Raw genomic sequence first — 18483 nt, forward strand, 5'->3', positions numbered from 1 at the left:
TCTCAGACGTGCCAGAACCATGTTCCGGACACGCCGGAACCACCGGGTCGACTCGCCGGAACGGCCGCGGGACATGCAAAATCACCTGCCGGCTACGCCATAACCACTAGGCGAACAGTGCGGAATCACCTGCCAGGCATGCCGGAACCACCTCTCAGACATGCCAGAACGACATGGCAATGACAGCAGAAGCACCTGCCGAACACGCCGGAACCACCTGCTCCACTCCCCAGAACCAGCTGCTGGACATGCCAAAATGACCTGCCGGCTATGCCACAACCAGTTGGTGAACACTTCGGAATCACCAGCCGGGCTTGCTGCAACCACCTGCCTGTCACGCCAACATCACCTGCCAGCTACGCCAGAACCACTTGGCGGACACTCCGGAATCATCTGCCGGACATGCCAGAACCAGCTCTCAGACACTCCAGAACCACGTGCCGGACACGCCGGAAGCAACTGCTTAGCATGCCTGAGCCCCCTCTTGAATCGCAAGAAACACCTGCCGGACACGCCAAAATCACCTGCCGGGTACGCCAGAAACGCTTGGCCGACACTCCGGAATCACCTGTGGGACATGCTGGAATCACCTCTCAGACTTGCCAGAACCATGCTCCGGACACACCGGTACCACCTGCCGAGCATGGCAGAACCCCCTGATCCACTCCCCACAACCACCTGCTGGACACACCTAAATCACCTGCCGGCTACGCCAGAACCTCTTGGAGGACTCTCCAGGATCACCTGCCGGGCATGCCGGAACCACCTCTGAGACGTGCCAGAACCATGTGCTGGACACGCCGGAACCATCTGCCGGACACGCCGGGACCACCTGCTTGACTCGCCAGAACCACCTGCCGTACACACCAAAATCACCAGCTGGGTATGCCACAACCACTTGTTGGACACTCCGGAATCACCTGCCGGGCATGATGGAACCACCTCTCAGAGGTGCCACAAACACATGCCGGAGACGGTGGAAGCACCTGCCGAGAATGCCGGAAGTTCCTGATCCACTCCACAGAACCAACTGCCGGACAAGACAAAATCACCTGCCGGCTACGCCAGAACAACTCGGCAGACACTCCGGAATCACCTGCCGGGCATGCCGGAACCATCTCTCAGACGTGCCACAACCACGTGCCGGAGAGACCAGAAGCACCTGCCGAGCTCGCCGGAACCACCTGCTGGACATTCCGGAACCACCTGCCTGACAGGCCAAAATCATATGCCGGCTACGCCAAAACCACCTGGCGGGCACTCCAGAATCACCTGCCGGGCATGCCAGCACAACCACTCAGAAGTGCCAGAAGCACGTGCCGGACAGGCCGGAACCATCTCCCGGACAGACCGGAACCACAGGAAACACTCGCCGGAATCACCTGCTTGACTCACCGGTCCCACCTGCCGGACACGCCAAAATCACCTGCCCGCTACACCAGAACCACTTGGCGGACAAGCCGGAATCACGTGAAGGGCATGCCGACACAACCTCTCACACGTGCGAGAACCTCGGGCCGGACACGCCAGAACCACCTGCCGGACAGACCGGAGCCACCTGCCAGACATGCCGCAACCACCGGCTCTACTCGCCGGAACCACCACCGGACATGCAAAGTCACCTGCACGCTACGCCAGAAACACTTTGCGAACACTCCGGAATCACCTGCCAGGCATGCCGGAACCACCTGCCGGCTACTCCACAACCAGTGGGTGAACACTTCGGAATCACCTGCTGGGCTTGCTGGAACCTCCTGCCGGTCACGCCAACATCACCTGCCACCTATGCCAGAACCACTTGGCGGACACCATGGAAACACCTGTCGTGCCGGCCGGAACCACCTCTCAGACGTGCCAGAACCATGTGCCTGAGATGCCGGAACCACACCCCGAACAGACCGAAACCACCTGCCAGACCCGCGTGAACCACCTGCCGAGCACGCCTGATCCACCTGCTCGACTCGCCGGAACCACCTACCTGACATGCCAAAATCACCTGCTGGGTATGCCAGAACCACTTGGTGGACACTCCGGAATCATCTGCCGGACATGCCAGAACCAGCTCTCAGACTCCCCAGAACCACGTGCCGGAAACGCCGGAAGCACCTCCTGAGCATGCCTGAGCCACATGCTCGACTTGCAAGAAACACCTGCGAGACAGGCCAAAATCACCTGCTGGGTACGCCAGAACGTGTCGGGCATGCCGGAACCACCTTCAAACGTGCAAGAACCACATACCAGAGACGCCGGAATCACCTGCCTCGCATGCCTGAACCAGATCTCAGACGTGCCGGAACCACCTGCCTGACATGCCACAACCACGTGCCGGAGAGACCGGAAGCACCTGCAGAGCTCGCCGGAACCACCTGCTGGACATGCCGGAACCACCTGCCTCACAGGCCAAAACCATATGTCGGCACGCCAAAACCACTTGGTGGACACTGCAGAATCACCTTGCGGGCATGCAGGAAACACATCATGGGCAGACAGCAAACACCTGCCGGACCTGCCGGTACCACCTGCCGAGCTCGTCGGAACCACCTGCTGGACACGCCAAAATCACCTGCCAGGTATACCAGAACCACCTGGTGGACAATCCGGAATCATCTGCCGGACACGCCAGAACCAGCTCTCAGACACACCAGAACCAAGGGCCAGAGACGCCGGAAGCACCAGCTGAGCATGCCTGAGCCACCTGCTCGACTCGAAAGAAGCACGTGTCGGACATGCCAAAATCACATTCCGGGTACGCCAGAAACACTTGGTGTACACTCCGGAATCACCTGTCGGGCAGGCGGAACCACCTCTCAGACTTGCCAGAACCATGTTCTGGACACGCCGGTACGACCTGCCGAGTATGCCAGAACCATCAGATCCACTCCCCAGAACCACCTACTGGACACGCAAAAATCAACTGCCGGCTATGCCAGAACCACTTGGCAGACACTCCGGAATCTCATGCCAGACATTCCGGAACCACCTCTCAGAGGCGCCAGAACCACATGCCGGAGACTCCGGAATCACCTGCCGGGCATGCCGGAACCATCTCTCAGAAATGCCACAACCACGTGCCGGAGAGACCTGAAGCAACTGCCGAGCTCGCCGGAACGACCTGCTGGACATGCCGGAACCACCTGCCTCACAGGCCAAAATCATATGCCGGCTACGCCAAAACCACTTGGTGGACATTCCAGAATCACCTTGCGGGCATGCCGGAACCACGTCATGGACAGACGGCAAACACCTGCCGGACGTGCCGGAACCACCTGCCGAGCACGCCGGAACCACCTGCTCGACTCACCAGAGCCACCTGCCAGACACACCAGAAACCCCTGCGGGGTACACCAGAACCACTTGGAGGACTCTCCGGGATCACCTGCCGGGCATGCCGGAACCACCTCTCAGACGTGCCAGAACCATGTGCCGGACACGCCGGAACCACCTGCCGAGTATGCCGGAACCACCTGCTCCACTCCCCAGAACCACCTGCTGGACACGCCAAAATCACCTGCCGGCTACGCCAGAACCACTCGGCAGACTCTCTGGAACCACCTCCAGGACAGACCGGAACCACCTGCCGGACACGCTGGGACCACATGCTTGACTCGCCAGAACCACCTGCCAGACACGCCAGAATCCCCAGCCGGCTACGCCACAACCACTTGTCGGACACTCCAGAATAACCTGCCAGGCATGCTGGAACCACCTCTCAGAGTTGCCACAACCACATGCCGGAGACGGCGATGCGCCAGCCGACAATGCCAGAAGTTCCTGATCCACTCCCCCGAACCACCTGCTGGACACGCCAAAATCACCTGCCGGCTACGTCAGAACCACTCGGCAGACACTCCGGAACCACCTCCAGGACATACCGGAACCACGTGCCGGACACGCCGGAATCAACTGCTTAGCATGCCTGAGCCCCCTGTTGAATCGCAAGAAACACCTGCCGGACATGCCAAAATCACCTGCCGGCTACGCCAGAACCACTTGGTGGACACTCCAAATCACCTTCCGGGCATGCCAGCACAACGTCTCAGAAGTGCCAGAAGCACATGCCGGACAGGCCGGAACCATCTCCTGCAAAGACCGGAAACACAGGAAACACTCGCCGGAACCACCTGCTTGACTCACCGGTCCCACCTGCCGGACACACCAAAATCACCTGCCCGCTACACCAGAACCAATTGGCCGACAAGCCGGAATCACGTGTAGTGCATGCCGACACAACCTCTCACACGTGCCAGAACCTCGTTCAGGACACCCCAGAACCACCTGCTGGACAGACCAGAACCACCTGCTGGACACGCAGGAACCACCGGCTCAACTCGCCGGAACCATTGCCGGACATGCAAAATCACCTGCCGGCTATGCCAGAACCACTTGGCGAACACTCCGGAATAACCTGCAGGGCATGGCGGAACCACCTTTCAAACATGAAGGAACCACATGCCAATGACACCGGAAGCACCTGCCAAGCACGCCAGAACCACCTGCTCGACTCGCCAAAACCACCTGCTGGACACACCAAAATGACCTGCAGGCTACGCCACAACCATTTGGTGAACACTTCGGAATCACCTGCTGGGCTGGCTGGAAACACCTGCCGGTCATGCCAACATCACCTGCCAGCTATGCCACAACCACTAGGCGGACACCATGGAAACACCTGTCGGGCCGGCCGGAACCACCTCTCAGACGTGCCAGAACCATGTGCGTGAGATGCCGGAACCACACCCCGAACAGACCGAAACCACCTGCCAGACCCGCCTGAACCACCTGCCGAGCACGCCGGAACCACCTACTCGACTGTCCGGAACAACCTACCTGACACGCCAAAATCACCTGCCGGGTATGCCAGTACCACGTGGCGGACACTGTGGAATCACCTGTCGGGAATGCCGGAACCACCTCTCAGACGTGCCAGAACCTCGTGCCGGACACGCCAGAACCACCTGCCGGACAGACCGGAACCACCTGCCGGACACGCCGGAACCACCGGCTCGACTCGCCGGAACCACCGCCGGACATGCAAAATCACCTGCCGGCTACGCCAGAACTACTTGGTGAACACTCCGGAATCACCTGCCGGGCATGCCGGAACCACCTCTCAGACTTCCCAGAACCATGTTCCGGACACGCCGGTACCACCTGCCGAGTATGCCGGAACCACCTGATCCCCGCCCCAGAACCACCTGTTGGAGACGCAAGAATCACCTGCCGGTTGCGCCAGAACCACTCGGCAGACACTCTGGAACCACCTGTCGGGCCGGCCGGAACCAACTCTCAGACACGCCAGAATCATGTGCCTGAGATGCCGGAACCACACCCCGAACAGACCGAAACCACCTGTCAAACCCGCCTGAACCACCTGCTGAGATGCCAGAACCACCTACTCGACTCGCCGGAACCACCTAACTGACATGCCAAAATCACCTGCCGGGTATGCCAGAACCACTTGTTGGACACTCCGGAATCATCTGCCGGACATGCAAGAACCAGCTCTCAGACACACCAGAACCACGTGCCGGACACGCCGGAAGCACCTGCTGAGCATGCCTGAGCCACATGCTCGACTCGCAAGAAACACCTGCCAGACACGCCAAAATCACCTGCCGGGTACGCCAGAACCACATGGCGGACACTCCGGAACCACCTGCCGGGCATGCCGGAACCACCTCTCAGACGTGCCAGAACCACATGCCAGACACTCCGGAGTCACCTGCCGGCCATTCCGGAACCATCTCTCAGACGTGCCAGAACCATGTTCCGGACACGCCGGTACCACCTGCCGAGCTCGTCGGAACCACCTGCTGGACACGCCAAAATCACCTGCCAGGTATACCAGAACCACCTGGTGGACACTCCGGAATCATCTGCTGGACATGCCAGAACCAGCTCTCAGACACACCAGAACCACGTGCTGGACACGCCGGAATCATGTGAAGGGCATGCCGACACAACCTCTCAGACGTGCCAGAACCTCGTGTCGGACACCCCAGAACCACATGCCAGACAGACCGGAACCACCTGCCAGACACGCCGGAACCACCGGGTCGACTCGCTGGAACGGCCGCGGGACATGCAAAATCACCTGCCGGCTACGCCAGAAACACTTGGCGAACACTCCGGAATCACCTGCCGGGCATGGCGGAACCACCTCTCAGACATGCCGGAACCACATGCCAATGACACCGGAAGCACATGCCGAGCACGCCAGAACCACCTGCTCGACTCGCCAAAACCACCTGCTGGACATGCCAAAATCACCTGCCGGCTACGCCACAATCATTTGGCGAACACTTCGGAATCACCTGCCGGGTTGGCTGGAAGCACATGCCGGTCACGCCAACATCACCTGCCAGCTAGGCCAGAACCAGTTGGCGGGCACCATGGAAACACCTGTCGGTCCGGCCGGAACCACATCTCAGTCGTGCCAGAACCATGTGCCTGAGATGCCGGAACCACACCCCGAACAGACCGAAACCACCTGCCAGACAGACCGGAACCACCTGCCGGACACGCCGGAACCACCGGCTCGACTCTCCTGAACCACCGCCGGACATGCAAAATCACCTGCCGGCTACGACAGAACCACTTGGCATACACTCCGCAATCACCTGCCGGGCATGCCGGAACCATCTCTCAAACGTGCCAGAACCATGTTCCGGAAACGCCGGTACCACCTGCCGAGCTAGCCGGAACCACATGCTGGACACGCCAAAATCACCTGCCAGGTATACCAGAACCACTTGGTGGACACTCCGGAATCGTCTGCTGGACATGCCAGAACCAGCTCTCAGACACAACAGAACCACGGGCCAGAGACGCCGGAAGCACCTGCTGAGCATTCCTCAGCCACCTGCTCGACTCGCAAGAAACACCTGTCGGACATGCCAAAATCACCTGCCGGGTATGCCAGAAACACTTGGTGGACACTCCGGAATCACCTAACGGGGATGCCAGAACCACCTGCTGGACACGCTGGGACCACATGCTTGACTCGCCAGAACCACCTGCTGGACACGCCAGAATCCCCAGCCAGCTACGCCACAACCACTTGCCAGACACTCCGGAACCACCTGCCGGGCATGCTGGAACCACCTCTCAGAGGTGCCACAACCACATGCCGGAGACGGCGGAAGCACCTGCCGAGAACGCCGGAAGTTCCTGATCCACTCCCCAGAACCACCTGCCGGACACGCCAAAATCACCTGCCGGCTATGCCAGAACCACTTGGCGGACTCTCCAGAATCACCTGCCGGGCATGCCAGCACAACCTCCGCGACGTGCCAGAAGCACGTGCCGGACAGGCCGGAACCATCTCCCGCATAGACCGGAAACACAGGAAACACTCGCCGGAACCACCTGCTTGACTCACCGGTCCCACCTGCTGGACACGCCAGAATCACCTGCCGGCTACGCCAGAATCACTCGGCAGACCCTCGGAACCACCTCTAGGACAGACCGGAACCACCTGCCGGACACGCCGGGACCACATGCTTGACTCGACAGAACCACCTACCGGACACGCCAGAATCACCAGCCGGCTACGCCACAACCACTTGTCAGACACTCCGGACTCACCTGCCGGGCATGCTGGAAACACCTCTCAGAGGTGCCACAACCACATGCCGGAGATGGCGGAAGCACCTGCCGAGAATGCCGGAAGTTCCTGATCCACTCCCCAGAACCACCTGCCGGACAGACCGGAGCCACCTGCCAGACATGCCGGAACCACCGGCACTACTCGCCGGAACCACCACCGGACATGCAAAATCACCTGCACGCTACGCCAGAAACACTTTGCGAACACTCCGGAATCACCTGCCGGGCATGCCGGAACCACCTGCCGGCTACTCCACAACCAGTGGGTGAACACTTCGGAATCACCTGCTGGGCTTGCTGCAACCTCCTGCCGGTCACGCCAACATCACCTGCCACCTACGCCAGAACCACTTGGCGGACACCATGGAAACACCTGTCGGGCCGGCCGGAACCACCTTCAGACGTGCCAGAACCATGTGCCTGAGATGCCGGAACCACACCCCGAACAGACCGAAACCACCTGCCAGACCCGCCTGAACCACCTGCCGAGCACGCATGATCCACCTGCTCGACTCGCCGGAACCACCTACCTGACATGCCAAAATCACCTGCTGGGTATGCCAGAACCACTTGGTGGACACTCCGGAATCATCTGCCGGACATGCCAGAAGCAGCTCTCAGAAACACCAGAACCACGTGCCGGACACGCCGGAAGCACCTGCTGAGCATGCCTGAGCCACATGCTCGACTTGCAAGAAACACCTGCCAGACACGCCAAAATCGCCTGCCGGGTACGCCAGAACCACGTGGCGGTCACTCCGGAATCACCTGTTGGGCATGCCGGAACCACCTCTCAGACATGCCAGAACCTCGTGCCGGACACGCCAGAACCACCTGCCGGACACGCCGGAACCACTGGCTCGACTCGCCGGAACCATTGCCGGACATGCAAAATCACCTGCCGGCTACGCCAGAACCACTTGGGGAATACTCCGGAATCACCTGCCGGGCATGCCGGAACCATCTCTCAGACGTGCCAGAACCATGTTCCGAACACGCCGGTACCACCTGCCGAGCTCGCCGGAACCACCTGCTGGACACGCCAAAATCACCTGCCGGCCACGCCAGAGCCACTCGGCAGACACTCCGGAATCACCTGCCGTGCATGCCGGAACGACCTCTTAGACATGCCAGAAGCACATTCCAATGACACCGGAAGCACCTGCCGAGCACGCTGGAACCAATTGCTCGAATCGCCAGAACCACTTGGTGGACACACCAAAATCACCTGCCGGCCACGCCAGAACCATTTGGTGAACACTCCGGAATCACCTACCGGGCATGCCGGAACCAGCTCTCAGACGTGCCAGAACCATGTTCCGGACACGCCGGAACCACCGGGTCGACTCGCCGGAACGGCCGCGGGACATGCAAAATCACCTGCCGGCTACGCCAGAACCACTAGGCGAACAGTGCGGAATCACCTGCCAGGCATGCCGGAACCACCTCTCAGACATGCCAGAACGACATGGCAATGACAGCAGAAGCACCTGCCGAACACGCCGGAACCACCTGCTCCACTCCCCAGAACCAGCTGCTGGACATGCCAAAATGACCTGCCGGCTATGCCACAACCAGTTGGTGAACACTTCGGAATCACCAGCCGGGCTTGCTGCAACCACCTGCCTGTCACGCCAACATCACCTGCCAGCTACGCCAGAACCACTTGGCGGACACTCCGGAATCATCTGCCGGACATGCCAGAACCAGCTCTCAGACACTCCAGAACCACGTGCCGGACACGCCGGAAGCAACTGCTTAGCATGCCTGAGCCCCCTCTTGAATCGCAAGAAACACCTGCCGGACACGCCAAAATCACCTGCCGGGTACGCCAGAAACGCTTGGCCGACACTCCGGAATCACCTGTGGGACATGCCGGAATCACCTCTCAGACTTGCCAGAACCATGCTCCGGACACACCGGTACCACCTGCCGAGCATGGCAGAACCCCCTGATCCACTCCCCACAACCACCTGCTGGACACACCTAAATCACCTGCCGGCTACGCCAGAACCTCTTGGAGGACTCTCCGGGATCACCTGCCGCGCATGCCGGAACCACCTCTGAGACGTGCCAGAACCATGTTCCGAACACGCCGGTACCACCTGCCGAGCTCGCCGGAACCACCTGCTGGACACGCCAAAATCACCTGCCGGCCACGCCAGAGCCACTCGGCAGACACTCCGGAATCACCTGCCGGGCAAGCTGGAACCACCTGCCGGTCACGTCAACATCACCTGCCGGCTACGCCAGAACCACTTGGCGAACACTCCAGAATAACCTGCAGGGCATGGCGGAACCACCTTTCAAACATGAAGGAATCACATGCCAATGACACCGGAGGCACCTGCCGAGCACGCCAGAACCACCTGCTCGACTCGCCAAAACCACCTGCTGGACACACCAAAATGACCTGCCGGCTACGCCACAACCATTTGGTGAACACTTCGGAATCACCTGCTGGGCTGGCTGGAAACACCTGCCGGTCATGCCAACATCACCTGCCAGCTATGCCACAACCACTAGGCGGACACCATGGAAACACCTGTCGGGCCGGCCGGAACCACCTCTCAGACGTGCCAGAACCATGTGCGTGAGATGCCGGAACCACACCCCGAAGAGGCCGAAACCACCTGCCAGACCCGCCTGAACCACCTGCGGAGCACGCCGGAACCACCTACTCGACTGTCCGGAACAACCTACCTGACACGCCAAAATCACCTGCCGGGTATGCCAGTACCACGTGGCGGACACTGTGGAATCACCTGTCGGGAATGCCGGAACCACCTCTCAGACGTGCCAGAACCTCGTGCCGGACACGCCAGAACCACCTGCCGGACAGACCGGAACCACCTGCCGGACACGCCGGAACCACCAGCTCGACTCGCCGGAACCACCGCCGGACATGCAAAATCACCTGCCGGCTACGCCAGAACCACTTGGTGAACACTCCGGAATCACCTGCCGGGCATGCCGGAACCACCTCTCAGACTTGCCAGAACCATGTTCCGGACACGCCGGTACCACCTGCTGAGTATGCCGGAACCACCTGATCCACTCCCCAGAACCACCTGCTGGACACGCCAGAATCACCTGCCGGCTACGCCAGAATCACTCGGCAGACCATCCGGAACCACCTACCTAGCATGCCGGAACCACCTCTCAGAGGTGCCAGAACCACATGCCGTACACTCCGGAATCACCTGCCGGGCATGCCGGAACCATCTCTCAGACGTGCCAGAACCATGTTCCGGACACGCCGGTACCACCTGCCGAGCTCGTCGGAACCACCTGCTGGACACGCCAAAATCACCTGCCAGGTATACCAGAACCACCTGGTGGACACTCCGGAATCATCTGCTGGACATGCCAGAACCAGCTCTCAGACACACCAGAACCACGTGCCGGACACGCCGGAATCACGTGAAGGGCATGCCGACACAACCTCTCAGACGTGCCAGAACCTCGTGTCGGACACCCCAGAACCACATGACAGACAGACCGGAACCACCTGCCAGACACGCCGGAACCACCGGGTCAACTCGCTGGAACGGCCGCGGGACATGCAAAATCACCTGCCGGCTACGACAGAACCACTTGGCATACACTCCGCAATCACCTGCCGGGCATGCCGGAACCATCTCTCAAACGTGCCAGAACCATGTTCCGGAAACGCCGGTACCACCTGCCGAGCTCGCCGGAACCACATGCTGGACACGCCAAAATCACCTGCCAGGTATACCAGAACCACTTGGTGGACACTCCGGAATCGTCTGCTGGACATGCCAGAACCAGCTCTCAGACACAACAGAACCACGGGCCAGAGACGCCGGAAGCACCTGCTGAGCATTCCTCAGCCACCTGCTCGACTCGCAAGAAACACCTGTCGGACATGCCAAAATCACCTGCCGGGTATGCCAGAAACACTTGGCGGACACTCCGGAATCACCTAACGGGGATGCCAGAACCACCTGCCGGACACGCTGGGACCACATGCTTGACTCGCCAGAACCACCTGCTGGACACGCCAGAATCCCCAGCCAGCTACGCCACAACCACTTGCCAGACACTCCGGAACCACCTGCCGGGCATGCTGGAACCACCTCTCAGAGGTGCCACAACCACATGCCGGAGACGGCGGAAGCACCTGCCGAGAACGCCGGAAGTTCCTGATCCACTCCCCAGAACCACCTGCCGGACACGCCAAAATCACCTGCCGGCTATGCCAGAACCACTTGGCGGACTCTCCAGAATCACCTGCCGGGCATGCCAGCACAACCTCCGCGACGTGCCAGAAGCACGTGCCGGACAGGCCGGAACCATCTCCCGCATAGACCGGAAACACAGGAAACACTCGCCGGAACCACCTGCTTGACTCACCGGTCCCACCTGCTGGACACGCCAGAATCACCTGCCGGCTACGCCAGAATCACTCGGCAGACCCTCGGAACCACCTCTAGGACAGACCGGAACCACCTGCCGGACACGCCGGGACCACATGCTTGACTCGACAGAACCACCTACCGGACACGCCAGAATCACCAGCCGGCTACGCCACAACCACTTGTCAGACACTCCGGACTCACCTGCCGGGCATGCTGGAAAGACCTCTCAGAGGTGCCACAACCACATGCCGGAGATGGCGGAAGCACCTGCCGAGAATGCCGGAAGTTCCTGATCCACTCCCCAGAACCACCTGCCGGACAGACCGGAGCCACCTGCCAGACATGCCGGAACCACCGGCTCTACTCGCCGGAACCACCACCGGACATGCAAAATCACCTGCACGCTACGCCAGAAACACTTTGCGAACACTCCGGAATCACCTGCCGGGCATGCCGGAACCACCTGCCGGCTACTCCACAACCAGTGGGTGAACACTTCGGAATCACCTGCTGGGCTTGCTGCAACCTCCTGCCGGTCACGCCAACATCACCTGCCACCTACGCCAGAACCACTTGGCGGACACCATGGAAACACCTGTCGGGCCGGCCGGAACCACCTTCAGACGTGCCAGAACCATGTGCCTGAGATGCCGGAACCACACCCCGAACAGACCGAAACCACCTGCCAGACCCGCCTGAACCACCTGCCGAGCACGCATGATCCACCTGCTCGACTCGCCGGAACCACCTACCTGACATGCCAAAATCACCTGCTGGGTATGCCAGAACCACTTGGTGGACACTCCGGAATCATCTGCCGGACATGCCAGAAGCAGCTCTCAGAAACACCAGAACCACGTGCCGGACACGCCGGAAGCACCTGCTGAGCATGCCTGAGCCACATGCTCGACTTGCAAGAAACACCTGCCAGACACGCCAAAATCGCCTGCCGGGTACGCCAGAACCACGTGGCGGTCACTCCGGAATCACCTGTTGGGCATGCCGGAACCACCTCTCAGACATGCCAGAACCTCGTGCCGGACACGCCAGAACCACCTGCCGGACACGCCGGAACCACTGGCTCGACTCGCCGGAACCATTGCCGGACATGCAAAATCACCTGCCGGCTACGCCAGAACCACTTGGGGAATACTCCGGAATCACCTGCCGGGCATGCCGGAACCATCTCTCAGACGTGCCAGAACCATGTTCCGAACACACCGGTACCACCTGCCGAGCTCGCCGGAACCACCTGCTGGACACGCCAAAATCACCTGCCGGCCACGCCAGAGCCACTCGGCAGACACTCCGGAATCACCTGCCGTGCATGCCGGAACGACCTCTTAGACATGCCAGAAGCACATTCCAATGACACCGGAAGCACCTGCCGAGCACGCTGGAACCAATTGCTCGAATCGCCAGAACCACTTGGTGGACACACCAAAATCACCTGCCGGCCACGCCAGAACCATTTGGTGAACACTCCGGAATCACCTACCGGGCATGCCGGAACCAGCTCTCAGATGTGCCAGAACCATGTTCCGGACACGCCGGAACCACCGGGTCGACTCGCCGGAACGGCCGCGGGACATGCAAAATCACCTGCCGGCTACGCCAGAACCACTAGGCGAACAGTGCGGAATCACCTGCCAGGCATGCCGGAACCACCTCTCAGACATGCCAGAACGACATGGCAATGACAGCAGAAGCACCTGCCGAACACGCCGGAACCACCTGCTCCACTCCCCAGAACCAGCTGCTGGACATGCCAAAATGACCTGCCGGCTATGCCACAACCAGTTGGTGAACACTTCGGAATCACCAGCCGGGCTTGCTGCAACCACCTGCCTGTCACGCCAACATCACCTGCCAGCTACGCCAGAACCACTTGGCGGACACTCCGGAATCATCTGCCGGACATGCCAGAACCAGCTCTCAGACACTCCAGAACCACGTGCCGGACACGCCGGAAGCAACTGCTTAGCATGTCTGAGCCCCCTCTTGAATCGCAAGAAACACCTGCCGGACACGCCAAAATCACCTGCCGGGTACGCCAGAAACGCTTGGCCGACACTCCGGAATCACCTGTGGGACATGCCGGAATCACCTCTCAGACTTGCCAGAACCATGCTCCGGACACACCGGTACCACCTGCCGAGCATGGCAGAACCCCCTGATCCACTCCCCACAACCACCTGCTGGACACACCTAAATCACCTGCCGGCTACGCCAGAACCTCTTGGAGGACTCTCCGGGATCACCTGCCGCGCATGCCGGAACCACCTCTGAGACGTGCCAGAACCATGTTCCGAACACGCCGGTACCACCTGCCGAGCTCGCCGGAACCACCTGCTGGACACGCCAAAATCACCTGCCGGCCACGCCAGAGCCACTCGGCAGACACTCCGGAATCACCTGCCGGGCAAGCTGGAACCACCTGCCGGTCACGTCAACATCACCTGCCGGCTACGCCAGAACCACTTGGCGAACACTCCGGAATAACCTGCAGGGCATGGCGGAACCACCTTTCAAACATGAAGGAACCACATGCCAATGACACCGGAGGCACATGCCGAGCACGCCAGAACCACCTGCTCGACTCGCCAAAACCACCTGCTGGACACACCAAAATGACCTGCCGGCTACGCCACAACCATTTGGTGAACACTTCGGAATCACCTGCTGGGCTGGCTGGAAACACCTGCCGGTCATGCCAACATCACCTGCCAGCTATGCCACAACCACTAGGCGGACACCATGGAAACACCTGTCGGGCCGGCCGGAACCACCTCTCAGACGTGCCAGAACCATGTGCGTGAGATGCCGGAACCACACCCCGAACAGGCCGAAACCACCTGCCAGACCCGCCTGAACCACCTGCGGAGCACGCCGGAACCACCTACTCGACTGTCCGGAACAACCTACCTGACACGCCAAAATCACCTGCCGGGTATGCCAGTACCACGTGGCGGACACTGTGGAATCACCTGTCGGGAATGCCGGAACCACCTCTCAGACGTGCCAGAACCTCGTGCCGGACACGCCAGAACCACCTGCCGGACAGACCGGAACCACCTGCCGGACACGCCGGAACCACCGGCTCGACTCGCCGGAACCACCGCCGGACATGCAAAATCACCTGCCGGCTACGCCAGAACCACTTGGTGAACACTCCGGAATCACCTGCCGGGCATGCCGGAACCACCTCTCAGACTTGCCAGAACCATGTTCCGGACACGCCGGTACCACCTGCTGAGTATGCCGGAACCACCTGATCCACTCCCCAGAACCACCTGCTGGACACGCCAGAATCACCTGCCGGCTACGCCAGAATCACTCGGCAGACCATCCGGAACCACCTACCTAGCATGCCGGAACCACCTCTCAGAGGTGCCAGAACCACATGCCGTACACTCCGGAATCACCTGCCGGGCATGCCGGAACCATCTCTCAGACGTGCCAGAACCATGTTCTGGACACGCCGGTACCACCTGCCGAGCTCGTCGGAACCACCTGCTGGACACGCCAAAATCACCTGCCAGGTATACCAGAACCACCTGGTGGACACTCCGGAATCATCTGCTGGACATGCCAGAACCAGCTCTCAGACACACCAGAACCACGTGCCGGACACGCCGGAATCACGTGAAGGGCATGCCGACACAACCTCTCAGACGTGCCAGAACCTCGTGTCGGACACCCCAGAACCACATGCCAGACAGACCGGAACCACCTGCCAGACACGCCGGAACCACCGGGTCGACTCGCTGGAACGGCCGCGGGACATGCAAAATCACCTGCCGGCTACGACAGAACCACTTGGCATACACTCCGCAATCACCTGCCGGGCATGCCGGAACCATCTCTCAAACGTGCTAGAACCATGTTCCGGAAACGCCGGTACCACCTGCCGAGCTCGCCGGAACCACATGCTGGACACGCCAAAATCACCTGCCAGGTATACAGAACCACTTGGTGGACACTCCGGAATCGTCTGCTGGACATGCCAGAACCAGCTCTCAGACACAACAGAACCACGGGCCAGAGACGCCGGAAGCACCTGCTGAGCATTCCTCAGCCACCTGCTCGACTCGCAAGAAACACCTGTCGGACATGCCAAAATCACCTGCCGGGTATGCCAGAAACACTTGGCGGACACTCCGGAATCACCTAACGGGGATGCCAGAACCACCTGCCGGACACGCTGGGACCACATGCTTGACTCGCCAGAACCACCTGCTGGACACGCCAGAATCCCCAGCCAGCTACGCCACAACCACTTGCCAGACACTCCGGAACCACCTGCCGGGCATGCTGGAACCACCTCTCAGAGGTGCCACAACCACATGCCGGAGACGGCGGAAGCACCTGCCGAGAACGCCGGAAGTTCCTGATCCACTCCCAAGAACCACCTGCCGGACACGCCAAAATCACCTGCCGGCTATGCCAGAACCACTTGGCGGACTCTCCAGAATCACCTGCCGGGCATGCCAGCACAACCTCCGCGACGTGCCAGAAGCACGTGCCGGACAGGCCGGAACCATCTCCCGCATAGACCGGAAACACAGGAAACACTCGCCGGAACCACCTGCTTGACTCACCGGTCCCACCTGCTGGACACGCCAGAATCACCTGCCGGCTACGCCAGAATCACTCGGCAGACCCTCGGAACCACCTCTAGGACAGACCGGAACCACCTGCCGGACACGCCGGGACCACATGCTTGACTCGACAGAACCACCTACCGGACACGCCAGAATCACCAGCCGGCTACGCCACAACCACTTGTCAGACACTCCGGACTCACCTGCCGGGCATGCTGGAAACACCTCTCAGAGGTGCCACAACCACATGCCGGAGATGGCGGAAGCACCTGCCGAGAATGCCGGAAGTTCCTGATCCACTCCCCAGAACCACCTGCCGGACAGACCGGAGCCACCTGCCAGACATGCCGGAACCACCGGCTCTACTCGCCGGAACCACCACCGGACATGCAAAATCACCTGCACGCTACGCCAGAAACACTTTGCGAACACTCCGGAATCACCTGCCGGGCATGCCGGAACCACCTGCCGGCTACTCCACAACCAGTGGGTGAACACTTCGGAATCACCTGCTGGGCTTGCTGCAACCTCCTGCCGGTCACGCCAACATCACCTGCCACCTACGCCAGAACCACTTGGCGGACACCATGGAAACACCTGTCGGGCCGGCCGGAACCACCTTCAGACGTGCCAGAACCATGTGCCTGAGATGCCGGAACCACATCCCGAACAGACCGAAACCACCTGCCAGACCCGCCTGAACCACCTGCCGAGCACGCATGATCCACCTGCTCGACTCGCCGGAACCACCTACCTGACATGCCAAAATCACCTGCTGGGTATGCCAGAACCACTTGGTGGACACTCCGGAATCATCTGCCGGACATGCCAGAAGCAGCTCTCAGAAACACCAGAACCACGTGCCGGACACGCCGGAAGCACCTGCTGAGCATGCCTGAGCCACATGCTCGACTTGCAAGAAACACCTGCCAGACACGCCAAAATCGCCTGCCGGGTACGCCAGAACCACGTGGCGGTCACTCCGGAATCACCTGTTGGGCATGCCGGAACCACCTCTCAGACATGCCAGAACCTCGTGCCGGACACGCCAGAACCACCTGCCGGACACGCCGGAACCACTGGCTCGACTCGCCGGAACCATTGCCGGACATGCAAAATCACCTGCCGGCTACGCCAGAACCACTTGGGGAATACTCCGGAATCACCTGCCGGGCATGCCGGAACCATCTCTCAGACGTGCCAGAACCATGTTCCGAACACACCGGTACCACCTGCCGAGCTCGCCGGAACCACCTGCTGGACACGCCAAAATCACCTGCCGGCCACGCCAGAGCCACTCGGCAGACACTCCGGAATCACCTGCCGTGCATGCCGGAACGACCTCTTAGACATGCCAGAAGCACATTCCAATGACACCGGAAGCACCTGCCGAGCACGCTGGAACCAATTGCTCGAATCGCCAGAACCACTTGGTGGACACACCAAAATCACCTGCCGGCCACGCCAGAACCATTTGGTGAACACTCCGGAATCACCTACCGGGCATGCCGGAACCAGCTCTCAGATGTGCCAGAACCATGTTCCGGACACGCCGGAACCACCGGGTCGACTCGCCGGAACGGCCGCGGGACATGCAAAATCACCTGCCGGCTACGCCAGAACCACTAGGCGAACAGTGCGGAATCACCTGCCAGGCATGCCGGAACCACCTCTCAGACATGCCAGAACGACATGGCAATGACAGCAGAAGCACCTGCCGAACACGCCGGAACCACCTGCTCCACTCCCCAGAACCAGCTGCTGGACATGCCAAAATGACCTGCCGGCTATGCCACAACCAGTTGGTGAACACTTCGGAATCACCAGCCGGGCTTGCTGCAACCACCTGCCTGTCACGCCAACATCACCTGCCAGCTACGCCAGAA

Source organism: Equus caballus, chromosome 8 (genome assembly GCF_041296265.1).
Source record: "Equus caballus isolate H_3958 breed thoroughbred chromosome 8, TB-T2T, whole genome shotgun sequence".
Classification (NCBI taxonomy): Eukaryota; Metazoa; Chordata; class Mammalia; order Perissodactyla; family Equidae; genus Equus; species Equus caballus.